Consider the following 7,061-nt stretch of genomic DNA (forward strand, 5'->3'; position numbering starts at 1 on the left):
CGTAGAAGAAACTCCCTTACTGAAGGAGCCATCATAGTTTTTGCTCGAAGGCCTTTAGGGTAATTGGGGATGTCCGAATGGGTATTTTATTCTTGTTCAGTCAAATTACAGAGCTACGTACTGGCCAAAGTAGTACCCAGGTTCTATCTATACTTACCTGAATATGTCAGTGGTAACCGTATTCTATACTGTTGATGTTGTTTACAATATCTATGCTGTATTCCTTCTTTACTGGTGAAAGAAAGTAATAAATCCATACCCAGTGACTCGCTAAACGTCAAAATTAGTTGAATCTGATGTTAATTTAACAGCTACAAGGCCAAAAATGTCTCACGACATAGGTCGTGACCGAACAGCCATGGACAGAAACCTGACTTCCGGCAAGAACAAGTGTTTCATTGCTAATTACTGGATTAAGGAGGCAGTATGATAAGAAAAACTACAATGATAATGTCTCTTTAATCTGACAACGAACTGAGTGTAAGCAGGCACTAATGTTTTTGAAGGCGATTGTCTGCAGCTGTTAAGTATTTCAAGAAATGCGTTACACGCAGCTGTCCGTATGTCTTTCAGTATCACTACTGGTGTCTTACGATAACACAGTGTCTCTATGCAATAAAAAATATGAACCAATCAGAACTACACAGAGTAAACAACAACTATGGAAAGACATGGTATAATTTATAATTTGTATGAAATTAGCTCTCGGTCAATTATATATCTTACTCATCACACCCTGAATATCTGATTATTCGTTTGATGTTCAGCATTTGTGATGGGGCTCTATCAATTACGTTGCCACACAGATACGACGTGACATGATACGCGAATAATGTATGAAGTTTTGTATGTACGAGTTATGTTATGTACGAGTATTATGTTACACCATTTCGTCTACGCGACTCTGATTGCTTCATATATTTTTCCGTACACACATTCGGTGATGACGGCTATTAACCAAAACCGGAAGTCATTACAAAGAACATGTTGACAGTTGCGTGACATGTAGATCACAAAAAAGTACATATTGTTTTAAGTCATAAAAGTCTTACAAAAAGTGAACCATGTAATATTAAGCACCAGAAAACAGTCCCACATGTTGCCCATCAACAGCTAACTACGTGGCTTTTCACATTTCCTTGATGATGTAGGTCCAATTAGCTGAAGCGTGGAAGGATCAGACATAAAGTCACTGGTTACAAATATTTGACCTGAGCTGAAATTTCAACAAAACAGTGACAAAAGACCGTTTAAGTCATACCTGGAAAGCATCACAGAAGATGATAATCACGTTTGAAAGTATTACTGGCTGCACTGACTACCATTACAAGCCACGGACCCTGTACAGGTTCAGTATAAGAAAGGGTTGAGTGGGGGGGGGGGGGGGAGGGAAAGAACAAAAACGTTCACACCAACATATGCACAGTAACAGAGGGTGAGTCTGCCATAAAACAATAGTACCAGTACATGGCATTACACGTTTTCTTCGTCTTCCTCTTCTTCTTTCTCATCATCTTCTGCGTCTTTTGCTGCTCTCCGCAGAGCCAACATTTGTAGCACGTTTCTTCTACTTTCCCCAGTGCTGCGTGTCATCCCGATCAGTTGTTTTTATCTCTGGTCCTCTCGAATGCAGTTCGCCTACTCCATTTTAGCGTCTTCCACTTTCTGGAGCGTTACACTACTATCACCAGAGACTTCGGTCTCTTCTCATGATGTATCCATATGGATGAAACTTTCTCTCCTGGACCTCCTTGAACACTTCCATAAATGTTTTAGTTCGTCGGATTTTCACAGTTGTTATCCGGGCCATTATAGTGACTCACACAACCACCTCACCTTAATATCGGTTGTATCTAACTTAATGTTCTGGTTTTTACTTGAGGCCCATCTCTTTGCTCCCTACAATATTATGGGCCTTACGACGGCCTTTTATGCTTCTCTTTGACTTTGACATTTATATTTGAGTCACAGACGATTCGAAACATTCTTTTACAACACAGAACCGAGAGTCCCGAAATACTTTTGTGAGTCAATAGACTTTCGTCTTATATTAACCAATACATGGTATTCTTTTTGTATTTAATAATGGAATACTTTAACACAAATGATGGTGACGAGCAACATTATCTTCTGCAGTGTGGGTTGTTTGATGTCGAGAGGTAAGACGTTAAAGATAGCTGGATGTCGTATCCGTGCACCTCTTTACTGAATTCATAATTATTTTCACATCAATAACAGTGCCATAAAAACAGAAAAAGATGCTTTCGGGAGGTTTCTAGGGTTACAACAATGGTTTACGACTTGGTCCATAGCGTCAGTACGATCACACAGGTGCGAACCACGTCCAAAAAGTAGACAATTCCGCGAATCACGTCGTGCTGAAGTTGCAGATCCAAGCACCTCCACGTAGCTGACTGATTCCGCTCGGCACTCCATATGTGAATACCATACGAATACAGTATAAGGCTGTGTGGTTGGTACTGACTCCTCAAATAGTGAACATGTATATTCGCAGTCATCTAACTTTAGAACAATTCCCAGTATGACAAACACTCGTCGTCATTCCACAAATGAAACGAATAAGCTACTTTTCCGAAAAAACTATGATGATGATGATGAAGTCCCATACTCCTTGACAGAGCGTAGGGGAACGATGCGGGAGACCCGCACCGCCGTACTAGGCAAGGCCTCTGTGTCTAGCAAAGTCTAACCTTACACTTTTCACCAGAACTTCATTGGTGCTGCCGGCCTTGGTGGCCGAGCGGTTCTAGGCGCTACAGTCTGGAACCGCGCGACCACTCGGTCGCAGGTTCGAATCCTGCCTCGGGCATGGATGTGTGTGTTGTCCTTAGGTTAGTTAGGTTTAAGTAGTTCTAAGTTCTAGGGGACTGATGATCTCAGAAGTTAAGACCCATAGTGCTCAGAGCCATTTGAACCTTTTTTTTTTTTTTTTTTTTTTTTTGAGCATAGGACCAAATATGTATTGAAATCTATGCATTTAATTCTTTTTGTGGTAGTTTCCTTTGTATCGTGTATCACATTCTAGACGTTTGAAGTGTGAGTCGTGTTCTGTCTCTGAGTAATCAACGAAAATCATGGTTCTGATTATATTTATTGCTTTGAAACCGACGAAATTTGTCTTTTGTTTTCATAACTGCATCTTGTTTCTCATTCACAGCGGCTTGAGTTACTGGAGTGTCAATAAGAGCTAAATTTTATTTCTGATAGCATAACTTGAACATCAACAATTAGAAAAGTGTTGATACATTTTATTGCTGATACATGTGATCTTATTTAAGTGAAAACTGTCTTAGAAAACCATTCTTTGAAAATGTTGTCAGTAGAAACGACTATGCCAGAGAAAGCTGGAACTGATTCATATCTTCCTTAATTTTTAGTGTATGCGACTACCGAATGTCAAATAACTTTGTTTACTTGGTTTCTATAAAGGCCTCTGACAGAATCTATCAATGGCCGCCTCATTCATTATACAGTAATTATTTTAACCAGATGCGATGGCTTTGAGAATTAATAAATGCAAAAGATGTTTCTAAGTAAACTATTCTCGGTTTAGCAATAATTTGCGAAAACTTTTTCTAAACCGATGCATTTTCAGATAAATAACAGCTATTACACAAAGCGTCTGTTCAAAACTTACCATGAACTTCACATAAGCATTCAACAAGCCGATCAGATCTTGTAATTTGAATTCCATTCCTGATCAGAGATCTTAATTAAGTTATTTCTCATTCGACCATCATTAGGGTCTATACAGATTTGTAAAAATACTCGCAAGAGTCTTTGATTCAGAATTTTTTTTCTATATCTTGTTCCTAACAAGATTATTTACATTACTATCTGCGGTTTTTCTACACCGTACATCGCTTTCTGTAATACTTATAACAGTTCTTTCGTACTTAGGAATCTATATAAGTACTCAGGCAGTATTCGCTTGTTCATTTGTGTCCTCTTGTGGGTAATACCACAGTTTTCTACAGCGTAACGGACACTGTTACTAGGATGCTGGATTTGAGTAAGTTGTGTATTTCTAAATATGCTTAAGCAGCTCCATTACTTGTCTCTAATGTATGAAATATTCTGTGCTACTAATAAAAATAATGCATGAATATTTTCGTGACTTCAGCGCAAAAGGGCTCCCTTTTTTATGACAATTTTCCTCCTAGCTTTGGCTTCGAAGAGACTGCAATAATGTTAATTGTATCTTTAATATTACTTCAACGAGAAGTTCATTGTTGTAATTTCTTTCCTAGGTCTCCTCTTTCCTCTTACGGTTTCAACTGCTTCTTTCTCGAGGCATATTTTAATAATGTTCCGTTAGTCTTTGAGACTTACTTGTTGTGACATTTTCTAAGTAAAATCTCAGTCTTTACTGATAGTATTTTCTCTGGTTTTCTTTTAGAAAACAATAGTCACTGAAGCTTTCTTCCACAGCTTATCTATTTTTGAAGTATTATTTTAATTCGCAAGTAACCGAATAATTACCTCGGCTAAGTACTGGTCTAGGTAAATTACTTTTGAGGTAGAAACACACTTATCTTACGACGTCAGTTTTTCAGTAATCATGCTGTAAACTTTAAATAATCTTCACTTTCAGTCACTCCAGCTGTAGTAATGGTTTGCTTTGTATGTAAAATAAATAAATGACTATTAGAATTCCTTGTGATTATCATTGATTGTTTCTTCACCGAAAGATAATAACTAACGTACACAACACCTCAGTGTACACAAAATCTCACTGTACGGAAGCTTTTTCTCACCTAATAGCGTTAAGGAAGTAGTTGCTACTTTTTAATTCACTTCACACCTGGGTTACATCCTCAATTAATACTACATATGTTTTCGGATTCTCCTCCGGCGTTCCTCATTGTCTCTCCTCTTTATTCCTTGGCCGCCAACCTACAATGAAACATTCAAGTAATAAAAAGTGATTTACCGACAATGTAACGCAAGAGATATAAACTTAGTTAGTTTTCCAGCTAAGCGCTAAGAGATATGAAAACTGTGAATCCACCTAAAACTGTATCACTCACATACAAATACAATAATTCCTCTTACGGTGTTCTTTCCTAGGATGTACAGTGAATGATAAAAGGTTCCCGCTCAACACCGAATGGAAACACATTTAGTTTTGTATTGCAAACTAAAGCGCGACTCACGTCTGAGGATAATATTGCTCCACTGATCACCTAACAGTTGTATGTATTTGCTGTTGTGAACACCAGAAACGCTCTCTATGATTATTGGTGGGATGTCCCCAAGAAACTAGTCACACCCATTGTACACCGCTTTCATGAGGCCTTTTCCCTAGCAGTAGGTGCTAGATGAAATCACTGCACTGCCAACTGCACCAACGCTGTACCGGATGTGGATGAGGTCGCAGTACAGTGCTACTGAGTGCTCAACATAAAATTTTGTTCATGGCAGAACATCTGGCCTCGCCCATCACTTAACCTGCCTGATAAATAACCAGTGGTTAGACATTTTTGTCACCACGTACGAACAATAAACGCAGGAACATTTCACGAACCATTTTAACCTACATTCAGTCCACCAGTGAGACTCTAGCAACGTCCCATAAAAGATGCCTGGATGCCGGTCAGCCAAATTAGGGGGTTATTCGGACAGGAAGGAACGATCGGTCGTTGCACAGATGCGTTGGGAACTGTGTCTAGTACGCCTGTCGAACGCATCATGTTTCTCTTTTCAGTTTTGAGCTCACAGTGAGAACGTAAAGATGGCTAGAGATAAGCGTCTCCCGCCAAGTATGAGGGCCTGACGAAAGATTTCGCCTGATGCTATGCAATTCACATAACATAACCGTCATGCAGTTCGTTCTACACTACAATGCAGGGGCAGTGAAGATGCTCCTGCAGCCTTTTCGATGAGAAGTATTTGATCATCCACAATACAGCCTATAATTGGGTACCCCTGAGGTTCATCTCTGCTCAAGTGAACCGCTGGTTATGAAGGCAACATTCTGACACAGACAACGAGCTGCAGTCCAGAGTAGTAAATTGTCGAAAAGCGCTGGTGGCTGTCTTCTATAACGAGGGAATTGAAAAGTTGGTACAACGCTACGACATGTGTCTAAGTCTGAGCGGCGACTGTGTGTAGAAGTAGCTGGAAGGTGTAACGAACCATGGCAAATAAAACAGTTTTGATTTTCACTGTATTTCCATTTCGTGACTTATCGGTCCTTTCGTTCCGAATAGCCCTCGTATTGCATCATTGCAGACAAAACCTTATTGTCTGCAATGATGCAATTGAAATGCAGTGCAGTTTTTTTATACGGTAGTGTAGACCAGATTTACTGGACCTCGAACAACGTTCAGTAAAAGACACCTCAATGCTGATCGATCAAATAGCTTGTCTCAGCTTGGTGTGTTAGCACAAAATATGTTGCCATTTACAATGACACCATTGAAGTACAGTGCAATTTTTTGGTACGAGAGTTTAGAACAGCTATACAGCAGCAGCAACATGCTCAATTTTCGTGTCATTTGATTTATGCTTTCGTAGTAGTTTTCTGTACTCTAATTGTCTAATGTTTTTATTTAACAACTGTTTACTGTCCCACCCACTAGGGATGGGATGGCATCAGCCAAATTTGCGCTCTTCAACCATTGCACTGTAATACTTACAACTAATACAAAAACGTTCAGGAAGGTGGAACAACTGCTCAAGTTTGCGGCAATACGGTGGTGATGTGATTTACATTCTGTTTATTATGAGCAAGATTTGATGGTGGTTTCTGCAACTTGTGGGTAGAGATTTGGAAGTCGTCAGCTTGTTAACAAATCAGATACTACTATCTGAACTACCAAGCCGGCCACTGTGGTCAAACGGTTCTAGGCGCTTCAGTCTGGAACCGGGCTGTTGCTAAGGTCGCAAGTTCGAATCCTGCCTCGGGCATGTATGTGTGCGATGTCCTTAGGTTAGTTAGGTTTAAGTAGTTAAGTTAAGTGTAGGGGACTGATGACCTCAGATGTTAAGTTCCGTAGTGCTCAGAGCCATTTGAACCATCTTTCGAAATACCAACA

Source organism: Schistocerca cancellata, chromosome 2, assembly GCF_023864275.1.
Source record: "Schistocerca cancellata isolate TAMUIC-IGC-003103 chromosome 2, iqSchCanc2.1, whole genome shotgun sequence".
Classification (NCBI taxonomy): Eukaryota; Metazoa; Arthropoda; class Insecta; order Orthoptera; family Acrididae; genus Schistocerca; species Schistocerca cancellata.